Raw genomic sequence first — 21051 nt, forward strand, 5'->3', positions numbered from 1 at the left:
TGGTAGCCTAATCTGGTGCAACTAATATGCTGATGATATAGCAAGAGGTTTAAATTAAACGAGGGGTGACCTATGTAAAATAGCCAATGGAGTCACTGGATATTAACCCCTGCCATGTGACAGAGAACACTTGTAACCCTGAAGCATGTCATGTGATGTGACTAGAACCAGGAAATAAGGATCAGGCCCTTACTATGGCTTCTGTTTGTCAGGGATATCAGAAGTAAGCTACATCTTTAGGAAATTGGAACCAGTGAAATCACCTGAATCCCTCAGTCTGGCAGAGAGCTTGGCAGACACCTGGAAGAGGTGGCTGCCGACCTTCCAGCTGTCCCTGAAACAGAAGAGAAAATGGGGGGGAGGTGAAATCTTACCCACTGCTACACGTAGGGGTCCCAAAGGCATTAGAGATCTACCATGCGCTCCAGTGGGAGTATTCAAGGGCTGCAAAATGCTAGACAAAGTTATACAAATACTTTGATCCACACAAGAGGCTCACTTGGCAAAGACGACTTTTCTTTACAAGAAACCTGCTGCTGAGCCCGTTGACCACTGTGTTACAGACCTCCATAGTAAAGGTGTCATATGAATTTGGAAGGTAGCAGATGAACTAATTATAGGCCCAGTCATTGCTGTAGTTGATGATCAGTTACATAATGATAGTAAAAAATCAGGTGGAAGAAGAAATGTTTAACCCAGGGGGTATGAGAGAGAATGTTCCAGGTTACCCACATACCTTGGTAGTCTCGTGTTTCAACCCACAGTTTAAGGACACCTGCAATTAACATTACAATGCTTTCTCAGCATGTAAATTGATGTAAAAATAAACCTGACATTAAGATTTGCATGAACCAAATTAAAACTGGCATTGGTTGCATACATTATATAACTGATGTCAACTTACTTGAAATTGTGGCTTGTGCACATTTTACCTAGGGCCTGATTTTCAGAGGGACTGAGCAACCACAGCTCCCACTGAAGACAGCCCCATGCATATACGCATTACCTGGGACAGGGGATCTCAACCTGGAGGTCGTGACCAGGTCATGACCACTCTGCCCTTTCCATACTGCTAAATTGAAGGGGCTAGATCGTGGCAAGATGGAAGGGGTATTCAGTGGGGGCAGTCTTGGTATGCAAAAGAGTTCAGAGGCATTAATCTAGGAGATAGCATGGTCTAGTGGCTAGGGGACTAGCCTCAGAGAGAGGAGGGCTGGTTTCTATTCCTAGCTCTGATTTTCTGTTTGGTGCCTCAGTTTTCCCCACCTGTAAAATGGGAATAATGATAATTACATCCCTTTGACAGGACCTTTACAATGTGGGGAGGAAAAGTACTGCATTGTCAAGTGGTATTATTATTGTATAGGGCCATGTACACTTGTGGCGCCATGTAAATAAAATAAGTTAGATCCTTGGGATCACAGATAAGTCAACATAAAGCACTAGTTTAGCTACCTAATAAAAACTTTGTAAAGCTTACATTTTATCAAGTGAAAAATAAGCTCTTATATTGCATAACAAAAATGTTCTAGCTTTTAATGAAATTTAACTGGATAACTGAATAAAAAGGAAAGGGTGGAGTCTAGTGTTTTCTAGTAACTTCCTATTAATATAGTGTTTTTAAAATCCGGCACACACCAACAAAATCTAAAAATCCTTCCCCGGCAGGGGGATGGACAGGCTGAGGGAAGGGAAGGATGGGTTGGTGATTAAAGTATAGGCATGGGAGTTAGGTTTCTGGATGGTATCCCTAGAAATGCTACCACCTTCCTGTTTGACCTTGAGTAAATCACTTCCCCCTCTCTACCTCTCTTTGCCCACCTGTAAAACAGAGTCAGTAACACTTACCTGCCTCAGAGCAGTGTTGAGAAGTTTAATAAGTCATTAATTTCTGTAAATCTCTAGGAGATGGAATTGCTTTTGAAATGCAAAGTAGTATATTGTTACTGTAATTATCTATAATATAGTAGTTCTTCCTTTCTACCTGCCATGGTCCTACATGCCTTTTCCAGAGGTATCATCCTTTATGTTTTGTTGTTAAAATGCAGTTGGTGTGTACTGGTAAAAGCAGTTACCCAGGAATTGTGACATCAATAAATTCTAACTGTAGTGGATGTAGCTGTAGAGCTGTTATGCTTTTGTTTTCTTTGTTCTGCACCTCATTAAGTGTAGAAGTTTGCTGTTTGTTGGAGGCAGCTACCATATTATGTTCAGTTCAGCTGCATCATGTTGTAGAGGAGAGGCACATGCTGTGTTTTTTTGTGGCGTTTTTGTATTTTGCTCATTTCTTATGTTTCCCCTTTATCTGTAATAATAATAATTAATAATAGTCATTAGGGCTGAAAGTAGAAGGATATTTATGGAAAAACACAGCACAAATTGCGTCTTTCTCTTCTATATTTTCTTTCTGATCTTTTAGGGGGCAAAGCAGTTTGCCTGCTAATTCATTTAAGGCTGCTCTTGTGGGCCTGCTCAAAGCCCCACCAGAATTGGCAATCATGCAAACATACCATTTGGAGGGTGAATGGAGAGATTCCAATTAGGTGAGAGATGGGCCAAGTTTGCATTTGGAATTGTGACAAGGCAGATCTCAGCTGAGGTTAACACTCTGATCACTTGGGGTGAAATTCACCCTAGGGCAGAAGTCCAACAGTGCAAGGCTTATTATGGGTGGACTTAAGTAGCACATAGCCTTCACACAGGGTGGATTCAACTCTCAGGACCTGATCCTGCAATATGCTAAGTATCTTTGGAGAAGTACACAACACCCTCAGTTCCCATTGAATTTGCTGGGAATTTGCACCTCTCAAAGGCACTCAGCATTGTGCAGAATCAGGATCTATATTCCTGATTATAAATGTGTATATTTATATAAATTCTGTCTGGCTTTGCAGCATCTTGCCTTTATTAAGTACTCCTCAATAGCTCTGTTTTCTGGTTAGTATCTCTGCAGGATTTTTTCCCCTTGCTTGCTCCAGGCTGTGATGATTGATTCATACAGCACAGAGCTGTGCTTTGCAAGGTCAGCATTAGCAGCATTATTACCATGTGCATAGTTTGTAATTCTAACAAACTTTACTTAAACATTGAACGCAAGGGGATGCAGTGTCTGCTAATTGGAAATCTCCAGGTATCTCTTTTTAATGTATTATTAAAAAGGAAGCACTCTTTCTTCTTAGAGGCTGGAGCCTGATCTTATTTGCATTGTGCATCCACACCAGCTTATGGTTGGTTAAGTCGATTCATTATTGATGATGACTGAGTAGGTTTTGTACAACTGGAGACACAGTTAAGATCCTCTCCCCCCAGAAAAAAGCCTTTGCTAATGCATGGCTAAGGATAAGAATTTATATTGCTTTGTAAAATGCAGTGGGACCTTTTGGAAGGAAAGGGCTCTAGTTATATACGATATGGGGCCTCAGTCTTCCTCCCAGGTTGAAGTTCACTCCAAGTCCTATAGAGAGCCAGCCAAAGGCTTATGCACCACATAAACCCTCTTCAGCCCACGGGGGGCTTAAGTAGTGCACAAGATTTTTGCTGTCCCTCGGCACAGGGAGGAATTCCTCCCCCAGTGAAGTCAGTGACACTTTTGCCATCACCTTCAATGGAAGCAGAGTTGGTTCAATTATGTTCTGCCCCTCTGTGAGACAGACATGAGACCCTGTGAGACAGTTGTTTGCGTTCTCCTCTCTGGGGAGGGTATATGAATTATGGAGTGGGTGAATAAAAAACGTAAGTACCCCTCTGCCATTCAAACGGCACCTGAGGTGGCCCCGTAGGTCTAATGCAGGGGTGGGCAAACTTTTTGGCCTGAGGGCCACATCGGGTTTCATAAATTGTATGGAGGACCCGTTAGGGGAGGGGGTCGTGGCCTGGCCCCCACCTCCTATCTGCCCCCCGGGACTCCTGCCCCATCCAACCCCTCCTGTTCCCTTACAGCCCCCCTGGGACCCCTGCCCATCCACACACCCCCCACTCCCTGTCCCCTGACCACCCCCGAACTCCTGCCGCCCCATCCAACCCCTCCTCTCATTCCTGACGGGCCCCCCCAGGACCCCTGCCCCATCCAACCCCCCCTCCTTCCTGACTGCCCCCCCGGACTCCTGCCCCCATTTAACCCTGTTTCCCTCCCGACTGCCCTTACCCTTGTCCACACCCCCACCCCCTGACAACCACCCCAAACTCCCCTGCCCTCTATACAACCCCCCAGCCCCCTTACCGTGCTGCCTGGAGAACCGGTGGCTGGCGGCGCTGCAGCCGGGCCACGCCGCCGCCACTGCCACCACCGCGCAGCACAGAGCACTAGGTCAGGTCGGCTCTGCAGCAGCGCTGCCCCAGGAACTCACAGCCCTGCTGCCCAGAGCACTGCGTTGGTGGCGGAGTGTGCGAGCTGAGGCTGCAGGGGCGGGGCGGGGCGGGGCGGGGGGGGGACACAGCAGGGGGGGGGACAGGGGCTAGCCTCCCGTGCCAGGAGCTCGAGGGCTGGGCAGGACGGTTCTGCGGACCAGATGTAGCCCGCGGGCCATAGTTTGCCCACCTCTGGTCTAATGGCTTTGTCCCTGTACTTGGTTAGGCATGAGTAGGGTATCCAGACGTCCCAATATTAGGGGCTTTGTCTTACATACACAACTATACCATCCCCCACCCCAAGAAAAAAACATGTGTCCCAATTTGCTATCTGGTCACTCTAGGAGTGAGGCAGATTATTCCTATAAGAGCAAGGAGAACACTGAGCCAAATATTCCTAGATATGACAAGACCATTTGCTTAGATTTCCCACAGGGGACAAAAGAGGGTCTCAGTAGAAGCCTTCTCAGTGACGTATATATATAGGACTAGACATTTCTGTATTTGTGAATGCAATACAATATCCTTGCTCAGAAAAGGAAAGAAAAATAGAATCGGAAGAGTTCAAAGAAAGAGATGGAAGCTAGACTGAGAGATAAAGAGTGAAACAGGGCTGTGGGTCAGAGGGGAAAAGAAAGTCAGAAGAGAAGGATGAGTAAGTCAGGATGTGAGGTCAAGCCTAAAGCTGCAATCCTCAGGAAAGCTAAAGCAGGTTCTACTGTATGTCGCTACAAAGGGAAATACAAAGTGAAAAAAGCCTCATCTGGGAAAGAAAAATATTTCCAAACTGTTCAGTAGAGGGTAGAAATCTTTCACACACAGTTTTTTTTCTTTAGAAAATGTGCTTTTGTCTAAACCAATTTCAACTAAAAGTTTTGATTTTTCTGATTAGGAGAATCAAAACAAAAAGTGTTGTTTCCAGATGTCATTTTGTTTAAATTTCATTTTGAAATGAAACATATCACTTCAGCATATTGAATTGTTTCATTCAAAAAAGGACACAATTTTCCATTTTGACAGTTCCAACTCAAGACTTTTCAGAATTTTCCTTTGTGAACAATTTTCAGTATTTTGACTTTTCATTCTAATTTGAAATGGAAAATTAGGTCAAATTTCTAGATAAAGGAACATGCCATTTTTGGAACAGCTATACTATTCAGTAAAAGCAGAGAACTGGCAACACTGTACATTAACAAGGCACAAAATTACATTTGAGTTAGGGAGAAAGAAATCTCTACTCAAGAGGATAATTTTGATAGCCATACCAGTGAGTCAGTACCTGAGGAGGGTGGGAAGTGAGGGCAGGACTGAGCTGAGCTGTTGGAGAAAAGAAACTGATAGCTCTGTTTCCAGCCTGTAGATTTTGCTCTGGTTTTACAGTATTCTATTAAGTGTTTTCTTGTTCCCATAAATTATCATAATGCTTTGAACTCTTAGCACCTTTCATGTGAAGTTTTCAAAGCATTTTGCAAATGCTGATTGATTCAATGGCACAACTCCCTGTCAGGTTCTGTAAGGGCCAAATCCAAAGCCCGCTGAAGAAATGGAAAGATTCCAATTAATAATAACTATTAATAATTATTTGTATTACCATGGCACCTGGGAGCCCTTCCTCCAGGGGCTTGCTCTTGAATAAGCTTTGACTTTGATGGGCTTCAGATCAGGCCTTAAATGAGTATCATTATGCTCATGTTACAGCTGGGGACACTGAGATGTTAGGTGATTTATCCAAGGTCACATAGCCTCAGATCCTGCAGTGAATTCTATTTGGACACAGGTGTCATTGTAGGCTCAAGGTCCTAGTGAGTCATTGCCAAAAATCTAAGCAGAACCCAAGGCTCCCAAACTCCTTATGTTACCACTGGACTGTGCTCCGTCTCTGAGCCCAAACTAAAGAATAGGCAACAGGTGGTAGAAGTGCCTGGTTCTACTTCCTTTGGAGTCGGTGGGAATTTGGCCAGTGACTTCAGTGGCAGCAGATCTAGTCTAAAGCCCTTAATTCCTTGGTACTTGGGTGGATGCTAAACAGGAGAGGCAAGTGCTGGAATTCCAATGGCAGAATATGCTAAAGGACTCAGCTTGTAGACTTTCCTATGCTTCTCCCCTGTGGTCTACAGCCCTTCCTCACCACAGCTGTTCTGGAGATCACACAGGCAGAGTAATTATGCAGATTTCTTTGTTTCCTCATCTTAAACCATCCAAGAATTGATCATTCTTATAAAGTGGTTGCTACGTAGGGGACAGAAATGGAGCAGCATTTCATGCTGATTGGGCACACCTCATTAGGTCAATGACAGCCTTTGGCTGGCCTCCCTACAAAGGATAATTTGTACTGACAACAGTGTTGTTTTGCCACTTACCAGTCAGCAGTGGCATCAACAACAAGATCAGTGAAATAAACAAGGAGGAAGGAAGAGGAGGAAAAAAAGAGCTCAGACACATGCAGCTTAGGAATTAAGAAAAATACCCACAGAGCTGGTTTTTAATTTTATTAAGTGCCAATGATGGCAATTTTCTATCTTAAGTAACAGATGACTGAGCAAAGCATTATGAAGCACTACTTAATAAAACTGGAGACAGACCACAAATGCTTTTCATGCAGTCTGAAGACAGAGTTCAGTGGAAAAGCCAGAGACCAATATCTCTCTCTCCTTTTCCAATGTTTTTTTCCACTGTATAAAGCTTATGATGGGGTCCTCTTGTTGACTTCAGCAGGAGCTGAGGGTGCTTACCACTTTGTTGGAAAGGGCCTTATCTTCAGAAAGAAGACGAGAGTTAAATTTGGTTTGCAATGACCATGAACAATAGAAGTTGGGACCTACAAAGACAAGGTACTAGACTAGATATGCCATTGTTCTGATCTGGTATGATAATTCCTGTGTTCCTTAAATATTTCATTTGAGTTCACTTAAAATTTACTTGCTCCAGGTATTGGTAGGTGCCCATTGTCATTCAGTCTGGGAGCCCCATTTATGCTGTTTAAAAAATATTGGAGGCTGTTGCAAAATAAAGGGGAATCTTTGAAAAGCTTAATTGTTTCATTTGTAAGTACAGGTGCCAAGTGGAGGCAAACTCCAAAAATATTTCGATCCATATTTCCAGGATATGGAGACAGGCTAAGACTTTGATAGGAACCAGAGGACAGAACTTTTTCCAATACTTACTATTCTTATTATTTTGTTTGTATTGTGCTAATGCACAGGAGGCTTAGTCATGGACAAAGTTCCCATTATGCTAGGTGCTGTACAAACTCAGAACAGAAGACAGTCATCACCCCAAAGAGCATACAATTGAAGTAAACACAGAAGGCTTGTCTACACACACAACTTGCACCAATTTAACGGAACTGGATAATTTGGTGATCAAATTATCTATAGCCCAGTGCATAGACACACACATACATTTCACAGCAAATTTTACACCATAAAACAATCAAATGATGTATTGCAATATAGTACCTGTCAAAAAGATACCATCTGGCTATTGTTCTTTTAATGGAAGTGTAAGATTAACATTGGTTAAAAACTGTTAACTTCTTGTAATGGGAAATTTTTAAAATATTGCATTGTTTCAAAAATTCCCACTAAAATTTTAGGCATTTTGATGAAAATCAAAACAAAAAATGTCCTGGTTTTGGTTTTTAAAAAATTGGGTTTTGAAAACCAAAACCTGAAATTTGTTACCAACCCCCAAAAACTTTTACAGTAAAATATCAGTTTGGGGTTTCCATTCTTTTGTCAAAAAAATGGGAAATTTTGACCAAAATGATTTTTTTGCCCCCTGGAAAAAAAAAAAACTTTTTGACAAAAACATTTCAACCAGCTCTATGAATGCTATGTGCAAACTGAAGCCAGATCCACTTTGGCTTCAGTGGTGCTATATTAATTTACACCAGCGGAGGATCTGGCTCTATCAGCTGTAACAATCAATACTTATCTTTATGATTGGGGTCTGAAGCTGCATACGCACACAACAAAAAGGAGAAGAAAGGGGATGATATTTGGAGGCCAAAGAGGGCTGTATACAGATGTCATTATAATTAAAGCTGGCTGAAAAATAGACCTTTTCTGTTTGTTGGTAAGTTTGAAATGAAAAATAAATAGTTTTGGGTCAGAATGAATATCAACATTTTCGGTGCATTGAAAATTCAGAAAAAAAGTAGTTTCAGGTCAAATGAAATGTTTTGTTTCGACAGTATTGAAGTGCTTTGTTTTGATTTTGAGCTTTTAAAAAAATTGTGTTTTTTTTTTTTTAATTAAAGGAGATTCATTTCAAACTGAAAATTCAAAAAATTCATTTAGAAAATATCAAAACAGGCTGTTTGGAAGCTTTTTTTATATTTTTTTTTTCTTTTAGTTTTTTTCAAAATGAAAACTTGGCTAATTGACGCACACCCACAAATCATTTCAATGACACCAAATCTGTATCTTTTTCAGAGGAAAAAATTGGTGCTAAAATTTCACCCCCTCCAATTATAATGTATATCCTGGCCTAGATTTTGCCCTCTGGTGCAACAGAGTAAATGTGCAATACCTCCATTATCCTCCACTACTTCACATTTATACCAGTTTAAGCAAGATCAGGCTCTGGTCTCATAAACGTCGCTTGAAACTATGCAAATGTTTAACCCAGTTTACATCATGGTTGTGATATGTTTAAAATCTATTTTTGTATAGAATCCTAAAACGAGAAAATATTTCTCCCCTCATTTGTGACATTTCTGAGCCTTTTTAGTCTTCATATTCATCCCAGTGTTTATGTTTCCTTTTTTATGTTCATTTCTCCAGACTTGCCCAAGGTCTTCCTTATGTCAGCATCTGCATGAGCGACCACCCCCACCCCCCCGTGTTTTTTATAACTCACCCATGAAAAAGGCATGGAAAGCTCTCACTCTAAAAGCATAATTTGACTCACAATTTGATTGCTTTTGAGATGGCAATAGCTATCTCTCCATCATCTGTGCACTGTATGTGTGTGCTCATATAGGGCTGGATATTTATTTTTTCACAGGCACTGAGCCCCCACATTGACTTCAATTGGAATTGTGGATTTGTAGCGTCTCTGGCAATCACGCCTATAGTGTATGTGTCAAAGTTGGGCTAACCTTGCTAAGTCCTTATTGATTGTAAAGCCTTCACTCACCAATGAAATGCAGTCACCTCTGTGATGGAACTAGTAATAGTGCTACAGTGCACCAGGGCAGAAGAAGATTGCTGCAACTGAAGCTTGTAGGGGAATTTAGGTCGAGAGGTGTGTGTGTGTGTGTGTGTGTGTGTGTGTGTGTGTGTGTACACCCACAAAGACCCCCTCATAAATCAAAGTATGAGGAAAGCAAAACTGATTGTTACTGCTAGATCCTGCACACCTTAGGTGTGGAGTGCTATGTATACAAGTGTAAGGTAAAAAGGGGTGAGCAAGATGGGGCGTGCATGGGATCCCACTCTTGTAGTAACGAGAGCTGCTAGTCCTGCTACTAGGCAAGCATCGAGGAAAGGAAAGCGGGAGCAGGTAGCTTTATCGGCATGATAGGAAGTGCTCTTAAGCCCTTCTATGTGCACGTCATATCCTTTTTGTGTGTGTAAGGGAGTGGGAATGTAAGACAGACGGCTGCTGAATATAGCTGGCTGGCTACACTAGTGCTAGGGTTGCCAACTTTCTAATCGCACAAAACTGAACATCCTTTCCTGCCCACTGCCCCACTCCTTCTCTGAGGGTCCACCCCCACTTAATCCATCCCACCCTCACTCACTCACTCATTTTCACCATCCTGGGGCAGGGGGGTGCGGTACAGGAGGGGGTGAGGGCTCCGGCTGGGTGTGCAGGCTCCTGGGGGGGAGCATAAATGAAGAGTTCAGGGTGTGGGAAGGGGTTGGGGTGAGGAAGGGGGTGAGGGCTCTGGGGTGGGGCTGTGGATGAGGGGTTTGGGGTGTAGGAGAGGGCTCTAGGAAGAGGCAAGGGGTTGGGGTGCGGGAGGGGGTACAGGCTCTGTGCTGGGGGTGCAGGCTCTGAGGTGGGGCTGGGGATGAAGCATTGAGAGTGCGGGAGAGGGCTCAGGGCTGAGGCAGGGGAGGGAGTTCAGGGTGTGGGCTCTGGCTGGGCAGCGCTTACGTTAGGCGGCTCCCAGAAGTATCTGGCATGTCCCACTCCTAGGTGGAGGGGCTGGGCGGGGCGGGAGCCTCTGCATGCTGCCCATGCCCACAGGTGCCACCTCCACAGCTCCCATTGGCTGCGGTTCCCGGCCAATGGGAGCTGCAAAGTTGGTGCTTGGGGCAGGGGTAGTGCGTAGAGCCCCCTGGCTGCCCATTCGCCTAGGAGCTGAACATGCTGGACACTTTCGGGAAGCCACGCGGAGCCAGATAGGGAGCCTGCTAGCCCATCAATTGGACTTTTAATGGCCCAGTCAGTGGTGCTGACTGGAGCTGCCAGTGTCCCTTTTCAACTGGCTGTTCCAGTTGAAAACAGGATATCTGGCAACCCTAACTAGTGCTTATCCTTTCTTGTGGCCACATGGTGCCCCCTCTTCCCCCCCCCCCCCAACTGCTCTGGTACTGTGCGCCATCCAAGGGCTATCAGGAGCAAGGCCTTCCTGTGAAGTAGCTTTACCCATCCAAGTGGGATCATAGGGAATGTCTTTCCTCTGCTCTTAGAGGCTCTCCTCATTGCTCGAATGTTCCTAGCATGTGAGGAGAGCACTCTCTAAGTTGCCTTTCACAAGGAGTAAATCGACATCACACAAACATCAAGGAGGGATTGGCCCTCGTCATGTCTCTAATCCTGGCTAATTCACACCAGATGGCTCCAAAACACGCACTAATGGGAACAAGCCAACATCCTCCTGTGCCAGCAGGGCACACCCCCACATGCCTGTCTGTCCTCTGAGTGTCGAAGTCCCGGGGGGGAAGGGGCAGAGGCTAAGCCAAGCTGCTCCCATTCACAGGAGCCCAAAGGCCCTTTTCAACTGGTGTGTCTCATCGCATTACTTGTAATCTCCTTGAAGAGGTTAGTTAACCTTAAACCTTTTTCTGTCCTGTAAAATCCTGTCTCGTTAGCACGGAAGGCAAGTTGCTATCCAGTTAATGGCTTAGAAGATAGGAATACGGGGAATGCCACACTGGTGCAGAACAAAGGTGCAATCTATTATACTAAGCCAAGAGGTGAGGTCTAACAGGCAGTGGGAAATGATGGGAACACCGTAGCTTGAGTCATTTAACATTGGATTGGACAGAGTGCTAGAGAAGGTACTATGGGGTACCACCCTGCACTGTCCTAGGGATGGACTATGTGACCTAGCAGATTTTTAAATTTCTAATTTCATAGATTCCAAGGCCAGAAGGGATCATGGTGATCATCTAGTATGACCTAGACATAACACAGGACCTAGAACAGCCCCCAAAATCATTCCTAGGGCAGATCTTTTAGAAAAACATCCAATCTTGATTTCAAAATGAACCCTGATGGCAAATCCACCGTGACATTTGGTAAATTGTTCCAATGGTTAATTACGCTCACTGGAAATAAAGCAAGAAAATGTAACAATCTGAATTTGTCTAGCAACTTCCAGCCATTGGATCGTGTTATGCCTGTCTCTGCTATATGATTGTATGGCCTTTCTCCAACCCTGACAGATGCTACTCAAGACTGCAGGCCAGTAGGATGCTTCTGACCATGTAATGCTCTACTCTGAAAAGGGGAAAAGGGATGTAATTTCTTCCTGGCCCAATCTAATGAACAAAACAGCCAACCTCAAGCATTCACATTTCATAAAACAGCTTCCCGCCCCCAACCCCCCAAAATCATGAGATATTAAAAATAATGACTGTGGGGTTCTTTTTATTTGCCTTTAGTCTGGAGTTTCTCCCCACAACCAAGAGGGCTAGAGACTTATTTGATTTATTTTTACAATGAAGCTGACATTGTCAGAATAGCATGACTCCAGGAGCTAAGGTTTTAAGAAAGACATCAAATATAGCAAGACTTGCATTACAGTCATTGGAGTTGGCAGTATTGGGATCTTTATGTCCTGAAGCAGGAGGACTGACAGCCTTCTGAATGTTTATACTAGCAAGAATAACTGTAGATGCTATAATTTTTTCCATAAAAGTTTAATCCTTTCACTGAAATAGTTTCAAGTGACCATTGGCCCTGATATTCTAGTGGGTTTTCTTCTATTCAGGTACTTGTATTGCACTTGTATTGCATCTCACAGCTATTTGAACACCCAGTAGAGTTAAAATAATACAGAATTACAAGGTGACTTACATCAGTAGTAAGTTAAAGTGTCCTCTCCTTTCCCCAAGTGGTTTTTGACATTTACCCTGTGTTTGTGTGTTCTAGTGATGGGAGGCTAGACCATGGGCCTTGTGCCCAAGGCCCTGCCCCTCCCTACCCCTTGCCTGCCAGCGCCCTGAGCTCCCCCTTCCCCATTGCCAGAGAAGCCCCAGCTGAACTGTTGTGGGCTGCCAGCTGGCCAGAGCACCAGCCCAACCTGCCGGCCGGCCAAGCCCTGAGCTCCAGGCCGCCAGGCTGAGCTGAGCCCCAGCCAGCTTTGGGGCAGAGGGGGAGCCCTGCCCTCTGGGCAAAGCATGGGTGGGGCCATGGCCTTGGTTAGGGGAGGCATAGCCTCCCCTGGCCTATTATACCTGCCGCCCATGGTTCTAGAGATGGTAATAGATTGAATTGCTTTGCTGGAAATCATGTTTAAAGAAATAGGATTTACATTTGGACCTGAAGGTGGTCAGGTTGATGGTCACCCTTAGATCCTGGGAATCAACTTGCCCACAGTCAGGCCAGCCCCCAAGAAAGTCCTGTCTACTGTGCTTCAGATTCACCTTTGAGATAGACTAGTCCCTTGTTCCCGAGGAGCAGAGTTGCTGAGGGCAGGCAAAGATCAGGAAGACAAGGCAGTCCTCTAGGGATCCTGGTCCCAGAACATTGAGGGCCTGGTGAAAAGGACACCAAAGGCCAGATATACAGAGATGTTTATGTACCTGAGTGCAATTAAGTGTCTAGTGAGGTTTTCAGAAGCACTTTAGCAGGTTATGCAATGAGGAATTTGAAGGTCAATGGGAGTTAGGCATCTACAGTACTTCACTTAGGCACCTAGTGGAATTTTCACCTATCTTTATCTTTAGGAGCCTAAATACCTCTAAAAAGCTGGCCCCAAGATCACAAAATTGGAATGATCTTCAATAGGGAGCCTATGGCGTACAAAGGGGATACAGCCAGGAAGACGTGCACTGCCCAGGAACCAGGCTGCTGCATTGTGAACTAGCTGCAGCTTGTTTAAGACGGATGCTCTGAGCTCCAGGTAAAGCGCATTGTGTTGATCTGATCTGGAGGTAACTAAAACTTCTGTGAGCAAGGCAAAGCCATCACCGGACAGGATGGGATGTAATCCTCCAGCAAGCTGGCAGGAATAGAATATGGGGTTTGTGGGCAATGCTCTATTGAGAGTCCAGGGTCAGGAAGAGCCAATGAGTACTCTGTCAGCAACTGTTTTGACAGTTTGGGGACATACATCTTAAACTGGTGTACACATCGATTCCCATGATATCTTTGCAAGTATGGCCATATAGTCTTTTAATACATATGCTATGCACGTGGGCTCCAGCAGTTACAGTGCCTGGCTATGGACCTTGAGCCCATCCCTCAGGGTAGGGTGAGAACCACTACCCAACTAACTGCTCCAGTGGCAAAGTGGATCTGCCGTCTTTTGTGCCAGGTTCATCTCCTTTCCCAAGGCCCAAGCACCGCTGCAGTGCGCTAGTCACTTCAATGCCAACCAGTAGCACAGGGGCTAATATTGACATTTCTCAAGACTAAGTAAATCCGCATTCCTCTGCTCCAGGGACTAACCCTCAGAGCTCTTGTGCAAGCTAATGCGCTGAGCGATTGGGCTGGACAATCCTATTTTGCTTCCCTTGATTCAGAGATCAAAGGCAGTAGTACAGTGCTCTGGTATTTAATATGTCAATCCCTCCTGCTTCAGTGGCATCCACTTAAAGGAATATATCAGCTAGTGGACTAGATCTGTTTAAGAGATTCTTTTCCAGGCAGCAGAGCAGAAGACTGAGTGAAAAGCAGGGAAGCCCACTTAAAGGGCGTACTTGACAGAGGGATACATTAGGCAATCCGTTATCAAATGCACCAAACAGGGCTGAGAAAATTTGGCCCTAAAGTAAAGTCAATATCAGTGAGTGCATTACACCCAGAGAATCAGCCCCGTTATCAAATGCACCAAACAGGGCTGTTTCTCTGGGTGTAATGTACTCACTGATATTGACTTTACTTTAGGGCCAAATTTTCTCCTCCCGTGCATAGTGTGAAGGAGAAAATCCATATAAATTTAGTCTGAGACACAACCACAGAGGGGAAAGGTGGCTACCGAGCAGTAGCCTGCCACAACACAGAAGCTGAGCTGCATGCAGCCATGGCAGCTTGCCCTGCCAGGGAAACAGGGAGAGGGAAGAGATAGTAGGAGACTCTGTAGGGAACAGCTGTCCTAGGTGGCATGTTCCATTCCCAGGGCAGTGAACCTTATAATGGAAGTTGCATAGTAAATTTCTGCCCTTCCACTTCAGCAAAGCAGTAGCAACTTGCTTTTGGGTCTCCCTTGTGTCTTCACCATGCTGATGCCTAGAGGTGTAGTGATGGGCTTATTAGAAATGTCACAGGCCAGAGCTGTGATGGGGATGTGAGAGAATGGAGGTGAGTGGAGATGTCTATTGCTACCCACAGATCTTGCCTGCCCATAAAAACTGCAGCCCAGATCCTGCAAGGAATGTAGACATCAAGCTCCTATTTAAATCCTCTCAGCAGGCCTGCCTTGCTCTTCTGGCTGTTCTTCTCTCTTGCACTGGCCCTGCTTCCAGCAGAGGACCATGCAGTGAAGTGGAAACAACTAGGTCTGTTTAATGTCAGATGTCTGCCTTCAGTGGGAAGGGCCGGTTATGGGTGATAAAGATTTGGAGGTTAATGGGACTCTTGAAATTCAGCCAGCTCTGATATGGAAGGTACATGGGAACTGTTTAACTATTCAAGCAACGTTAAAGAGAGAGGGAGAGATCAGCATATCTGAGTCTAAGACTAGCATCGAGGAGCTCCTGCAGTCTTCTCTGGCCTCTGACACTGGCTCCCTCCGTGGTCCCCGGGCAGTTCATTTAACTTCTCTTTCCTCTGCGGTAAAAATGGGGATAATACTTAAACTGGCTGACTAGGTTGTCCTGAACATGAATATTTATGATGCCGAGGAAAAGCCCTCTTGGCCCCTGGCTCCATCCCTTCATTTATTTTTATTTATTTGGATTTAAATAATAAAAAGACACTAATGCAAAGGCTCTAAGGGGCTGGTGGTGTAATTGGCATTACAGCATGATACCCCAGCAGCATTAAAAGGCAAACATTTAGACAAGAAATCAACTCAACTTGGCCCACTAACTAACTACAAAAAAGCTGCCTTCTACCACACCCACATTGTTCCAGGACCATACCTCACACCTGCTCAAAACCCCCTATCAAATAGCGTGTCACCAACATCAAGCTATTTTGGACCAAGGCCTGTTCCAGCAATGCAAAGGAAATCACAAGTGTCTCTAACAGGCATTACTGGCTACTTCTCACCTATTCCTTGTCCCTGTGCTGTGAGTGTGTTCCTAGGTGGGCTCGGGGCATGGCTAGGGGCACAAATGAGTGGTAGCGAGTGTTCCTCAGCTGGCAGAGCAGTCCCTATGGAACTACTGTAAACAGCTCAGAGGACTGCGGTAGCTGGTTCACCCTTTGGTTGGGCTGAGATTCAGAAGCAGCCACCTTTGCCCCCCACGTCCCCAGTCCTGTGCTAATTGCTAAGCATGGCCCAACCAGAGCTGGGGATGTGGCCTTCTCTGTTGTTGTTTGTTTGTTTTTATGATTATTATACCAATTCCATTGCAGCCTGTTTGCATGTTTGCTATATAAATATAGAGGGTATGTTGTAGAATCCTAGAAATGCAGGACTGGAAGTAGCCTTGAGAGGTCATCTAGTCCAGCCCCCTGCTCTGGGACAGGACCAAGTAAACGTAGACCATCCCTGACAGATGTTTTGTCCAACTTGTTATTAAAACATCCAAACACAGGGATTCCACAACCTCCCTTGGAAGCTTATTCCAATACTAAATTATGCTTGTAGTTAGAAAGTTTTTTTCCTGATATCTAACCTAAAGCTCTTTTGCTGTGGATTAAGCTAATTACTTCTTGTCCACCCTTCAGTGGACACTGAGAACAATTGATCACTGTCCTCTTTATAACAGCCTTTAATACATTTGAAGACTCTTATGAGGTCCCAGCTCCCTCATTGCTGCAGGATATTTCTGTTTGAGTAGTAAATATTATCCCCTCTTCAGTACTTATAGGGTGACCAGATCAGAGAGGCGAAATATCGGGACGCGCGGGGGGGGGGGGGGGGGGGAAGGGGGCGGAGCCGGTAGGGAGGAAAAAAAAAAAAAAAAAAAAAGCACGAACAAGCGGAAAGCGCCTAGGCTGGTGCCGGTAAACAGCGGCCCCCGGGTCCCGGGATGCAACAACCCCTGCCCGGAGCCCGATGCCGCGGAGATGGGCACGGACAGGGGGAGCACCCCCGCCAAGTCCCTGCGCGGAGACCGTCCTGGGCTGGCCGCGGGCGCGCCAGCGTGTGGCAGCCCCTTCCCTGGCAGGCTTCAGCTCCCCGCGGGCCCGGGAGTGCAGCCCGACCGGCCCTTCCAGCTGCTACTCCGCCTCTCCCTCGCCGCGTGTCAGGCAGAGGCATCTGCCTGGCACCCAGCGCCAACTACACCCCTCCGGGGCCGGAGCGCACGTGGCGGAGGTGAAGCCCCGAGGAACCAGAGTCCCCACGCGGACAGCTGCTGCCCCCCCACCCATGGGCGCGTAGGGAGCCGGTTCCCCAGGCTGGACCCGGGGCTGCCCCCCTGCAGGTACCCCCCACCCTCCTGCCTGCGATTGGGCCAGGGCCAGGCCGGACTCATCCCGCTGTCCCCGGGCCTCCTCCCTCCAGCGCTTGCCTGGGAGGGAGGAGGAATGCGGCGTGCTTCGGTAGGGGGCGGGGATTTGGGGAGGGATCCAATGGGGCAGTTGAGGGGGTGGGGCCAGGCCGAGGATTTGGGGAGCTATCCAATGGGGGAAGGAGGGGGCGGAGTTGGGGCGAGGGAGGGGGCGCGAGCCAGAGCGGAGGGCAAAAATTGCTTGTTTGTCCAGTGTCCCGACCAAACATTGGTCGGGACGCGGGACAAACGAGCAAATATCGGGACAGTCCCGACAAAATCGGGACGTCTGGTCACCCTAAGTACTTAACACTGGGGTTTCTGTTGTTATTTTCTTCCTTTTGTCATATATTGGTGGGTTTTTTTTTCTGTTTTAGGAAATATATGGATGAATTTGGAACTGACTGAAATACAACAAAGATTTCTTCATTAGAAGAGTAGATCAGGAAAGACATTTCTTTGTACCGGACACCTCCTAGTTGCATCTTTAATTTCCTGAGGTCTATTTCTTTCTCCAGTGAAGTCAATGGGATTTTGGTAATCGACTTTAATGGGAATAGCCGTGGGCCTGTAGTACCCAAGATGTGTCAGAACATAACTCTGCTGAGTAAAATTCAGTTTCACATCACATCCCATGATGCCATAGCATGTTACAAAGTACAAATTCTTTCGTAAGTATTGTAACGTCACTTGTGTTAGAATGAATGCTGGGCAAATCTCAGTAGGTTCATTGGTTTGGTGCAGTTCACAATTAAGGAGTTGGGATAATATGTGATCAGAGCTTTTTGATCCACCAAAATACAAACTGGATTGCAAGAAGAGGCTCTCTTGAGAGATTCCTAGCATTCTCTTTCTCACTCGGGTTGGAAAAATAGCCCCTCTCTCCATATTTCAGCACCACAGCTGTGCCAGCAACCAGAAACACATAGATCCACCGGGACAATTAAAACAACTTTTTCATGTCCATTTTGGGCAATGTTTTAGGTCAGATCTTATTTTATCCAAGCCTGAGCATATGTCTCAGCTCACCCCATTCATACCCAGTTCCACCACATACATATATGTATTCTGCAGGCTACATCTTCTGCTCAGTGTGTCGTATATGTGTTGTTTGTCGAGGTGTTAAGGAAAAAAACATTCTGGGATTTTTTTTTTTTTTTCAAAAATCTGAAAAATATCAAAATTTCAAAATATGAATGGAAAACTTTTGAGAAGCTCTACAAGTGGTAAAAAAAAAAAACCTGAACATTTTCAAATAAAACTCACATTTCAAGAAATCTTGATGAGCTCTAACTCTGTGGTTCTGTTTTGCTATAGACATTTGCACCTCCCCTATCTGAGTGGTCTGCGACTTCCTAACACATTCTAAAAAGCGGTTTTGGGGTGGATTTTGCTTTTTCTCCCTTCCTCTCACTCGTGCTATCTTTTGGTTATTTTGATTATGTAAGTATTTTATACAAAGTGGAACTGCTTCAGCAGGAGATACTGAGAGAGCCCCTCCCTAGGAGGTGGGAGATGTGTGTTCAAAGTCCCTGATCCTCATTAGTCAGAGTGGGGATTAGTGAGTGCTCTAACCACTGGGCTATTGGGTTTAAGGAGACCATCTTCACTTCCTCTGTTTTCTTCTGAGTAAAAAGTGACCTGGCTTAGGCACCTAACTCCAGGAGAGGGTGCATGGCTCTGAATCCCACACACAGGAAGGCACCTTCCATTAAGCACCTAGTTCCTTTTGAGAGGCGAGGGCTAAGCCCCACCAGTCTCCTCAGCATTTGTTATTGGCTAGTGTAGGTGGCTTCCTGTTCAGCTTGCTGGCTGTTTGTGAATTTCATTCTTAGGCAGCTAACTCTCCCCATAGCTTCTGTGAGGAGCCTGGGTATCTAACTCAGGGCTGTAGATTCCACTAGGTGCCAAAGCACCTAACAGTTAGGCATTGCAACACTGAGTCTGTCTTCTTTGTGGATCTACCTTTACTGACTTGTTTTTTCTGCTTCCAAGTCCAACTGGATTTTTCCAGGGTCAGCATTTTCCTCCCTACGTATGATGGGCCAGATACTGCAACTGGCATAATCTGGCCTACCTCAATTGAGGTCACACCAATTTACAGCCGCTGAGGATCTGGCCTGATACCTCTATTATTGCAGATGGTATCTTAAGAGAAGCCTCCCTTTGAAGATGATGATGATGATACAGCCAGAAAAACAGAGAGTGAAACTAAACTCAAATACAGCCGAGTTTGGATGTTTTTATAAAGTCTTGCAGAGTTCCCTCCACAAACCATTAAGTCCTAATTGCCATGCTAATGTTATTTTATATTGTAAGTGCAGCTCCAGATCCCTGTTGTTACAGCACCCAGCGGAATTAGAGCAGGCACTTAACTTCACCACGTTCCTTGCTGTAACCTTTTCATTCTGCGATTATTATTCTGCCGTTGCATGCTTGTTCGTTATTACTTAAAGGTATCATCTCTTTTGCCAAGATGACTTGCAGTTGTGTAAATTAGAGCCATAACTAACCGGGTTCAGTGCTGAAGCAAGCACCTTTCTTCTGACAAGTTATGAATTAAGGGCTTCTTTTCATTCCCAGTGGAAGGAGCCTTTCTCCTTCCTTTCTAATAAGGGCAATGCTGAGGTGGATTTAAAAGGTTCTTTTCCATGAAAGGGGTTTGATCGGTGATAATCTCCTCTAATCTGAGAACAGCAACAAACTGAGCATTAGGCCTGGATTACAAATGGCTTTTTTTCCCCCTGGTTTAAAAATTCATTTAAGATATGCACCCCCATGGGATGACAGCAAGGAAATGCCTTTCCAATTAGAATTGCACTTAGATTAATTATTAGGTAACCCTATCTCTGGTAATTACATTCCTACTGCAGACATTTCCTCTGCACTTTAGAAATGAATACAGTGTTTGGTAGTGTTGCTGTGGCTGCGTTTTAGCAGCCCAGATAGTGGTTTTTCTCTTTTGAGTAGTGCAGGACTGACCACTACAATTAAAGAGCCATAACTGCTCCCCTTCTAACTCTCCTTCAAAAGATGGTAGAATTCTTTACTGCAAATAAATTAGCCAGTGAATTTAGTCCCTTTTTAAATTCATGAATCGGTCACCGACCAATCCTAGTTTTAGCAAATGTTTTCATTATTTGCACATAATCTGGATGAATGAATATCATCCCACGGGTTGTTCATACTCTGCTCACTTTGACTGTTGCTCTTTGCTATTAGTGATTTGTGATTGATCACGTTATTGTTTCAACACCCTTGCTGTATGATAGATATTTTTTAAATAGGTGGAAAGCACAAAAGAAATGGTGACTAATGACTAGCCAATATGAATAGTGACCATTCTTTCTCATACAGCCGTTCTGTGACTTGTATGCAAATATATGTAGTGGTAGGAAGAACAACCATTCCCCTGACATTCCTATCAGCAAGAAGCATTTCACATGAATGTTGGTGAGTAGAGACTAACAAGGGGTACATTAGAACCAAATAGACGTTAGGAATCTGAGTGATTTTTCACAAACGCTGGAGACAAGATCCTCTACCCTCTTGAGCCCCTTTGCACCAGGTAAAAGAGCTGGCAGGGGAGAACTGCACAGGCACGGTGGAAATCAGCAATAAGGTTGCCTTGTAAGGACCGTCTCACAAACCCTGGAGTAGGGTGGGTGTCAGGGGTGGAGCTGCAGCATGAAGC

General features: G+C 45.2%; 1 long non-coding RNA gene across 1 annotated transcript; it reads left to right on the forward strand.

The window, feature by feature from the left end:
• Window positions 1-6594: 6594 nt before the first annotated feature.
• Window positions 6595-18634, forward strand: LOC135982061 (uncharacterized). Its single transcript, XR_010599268.1, has 3 exons — window positions 6595-7178; window positions 13479-13654; window positions 17735-18634. It is a non-coding gene; the product is annotated as an uncharacterized LOC135982061 (long non-coding RNA).
• Window positions 18635-21051: the final 2417 nt, after the last annotated feature.

Source organism: Chrysemys picta, chromosome 3 (assembly GCF_011386835.1).
Source record: "Chrysemys picta bellii isolate R12L10 chromosome 3, ASM1138683v2, whole genome shotgun sequence".
Lineage (NCBI taxonomy): Eukaryota > Metazoa > Chordata > Testudines > Emydidae > Chrysemys > Chrysemys picta.